We start from the raw sequence: 1,619 nt of genomic DNA, 5'->3' as shown, positions 1-1,619 counted from the left end.
TTGGAGCTTTAAAACGAATATTTGTATTTCGTCCAAAAATCGAATTTTTCCAATCGCTAAGTCCATGGTTTTTTACCAAAAATGATCAAATTTTCAAGTCGGCATTTTTTACTCGTTTATGCTCCTAGGGATCTTGGCGTGTCAAAAATCTTCTTTGGGAATTACTTTTAAGTGCAAATAACGCCCTTAAAAAGAATTTTCTGCTTAACTCTCACCCTGACCTCATCTTTTCTTCCCTATTTCTTTGTCCCTGGTCCCTTGGAAGGCCTAAAAAGTGTCTCAGGGGAAATTTTTGGACACACTGATTGGATTAGAAGCTTTAAAAGGAATATTTAAATTTCGTCCAAAAATGGACTTTTTCAAAGGGGTAAGTCCATGGTTTTTGGCCAAAAATGGCCAAATTTTCTAGTTGACATTTTTGACTTGTTATGTTCCTAGGGATCTCGGCGTGTCAAAAAACTCCATTGCCAATCATTGTTAAGTGCAAATAACGCACTTACAAAGACGTTTTTTTGAACTGTTATCCTGACTTCAACCTTTCTCTTTTATTTCCTTGTCCCTAGTCCCTTGTTAGAACTTAAAAGTTTAGCGTGGGACATTTTCGAAGAAACTTAAACTTAGTAAGTTTTAGAAGGAATATTTGTATTTCCTCCAAAAATGTACTTTTTTCCAAGTCTCTTCTTTTTTGGCCAAAAATGACCTAATTTTCAACTGGGCATTTTTTTCTTGTTTCTGTTTTTAGGGATCCTCGCATGTAGAAAAACACTTTTGGAATCATTTTTAATTGCAAATAACGCCTTGATTTCATCTATTCCAAGCTCTTTCTTTGACCCTGGGCCGTTGTAAGGGCCTAAGAAGTGTCTAAGGACAGATTTTCCTGGCTATTTGTATGTCCCTGGTTCCTTGAGAGGCCATAAAAGTGTCTCAGAGGACATTTTTGCACAAACTTATTCTATTGGAAGTTTTAAGAATAATAGCATTTCATCTGATTGTGTGTCCATACCCCCCACCCCCAGAAAAGGTGTCAATTGATTCAGCGTGTCCAAAAACATCCGCCGGGACACTTGTCAGGCCTCCAAAGGGACCGGGAACAAAGAAATAGCACAAAAAGATTGAAGTCACTTTGTTTGTTTGGGCTTTGTTTGTACTTCAAAATGATTCCAAAGTGATGTTTTCAACACCTCGAGGTCCCTAGGGACTAAGACAAGTGACAAACAAGGTATCAATTGATTCAGCGTATTTAATAAAAACTAAACTAGTGAGCAGCACTCTGCGAACTGTAGTTGTATAACTTCTTTATTTCTCCTACGCGTTTCGTGTGACTAACGCACACTTCGTCAGGGAGTTTATTGTTAAACCTACTGACGAAGTTTGCGTTAGTCACAGGAAACGCGTAGGAGAAATAAAGAAGTTATACAACTACAGTTCGCAGAGTGCTGCTCACTATTTTAGTTTTTATTAAATTGTCTTAGTCGATACTAGAAGAAGCCACATCATGTCGAACGAAACTGGAACTAGTTTCTCAGGACCAAAGCGTTGCCGTTCTTCAGCACGGTTGGATTCAGAGCCACTTCCAGAGCGTAGCTGTCCCAGCCTGGATTCCACGATCGAAACTGTTC

Source organism: Pavona decussata, unplaced genomic scaffold (genome assembly GCF_977016875.1).
Source record: "Pavona decussata unplaced genomic scaffold, jaPavDecu1.1 SCAFFOLD_102, whole genome shotgun sequence".
Taxonomy (NCBI): Eukaryota; Metazoa; Cnidaria; class Anthozoa; order Scleractinia; family Agariciidae; genus Pavona; species Pavona decussata.
The sequence above is the reverse complement of the archived record's forward strand: the minus strand, read 5'-3'. Positions refer to the sequence as shown.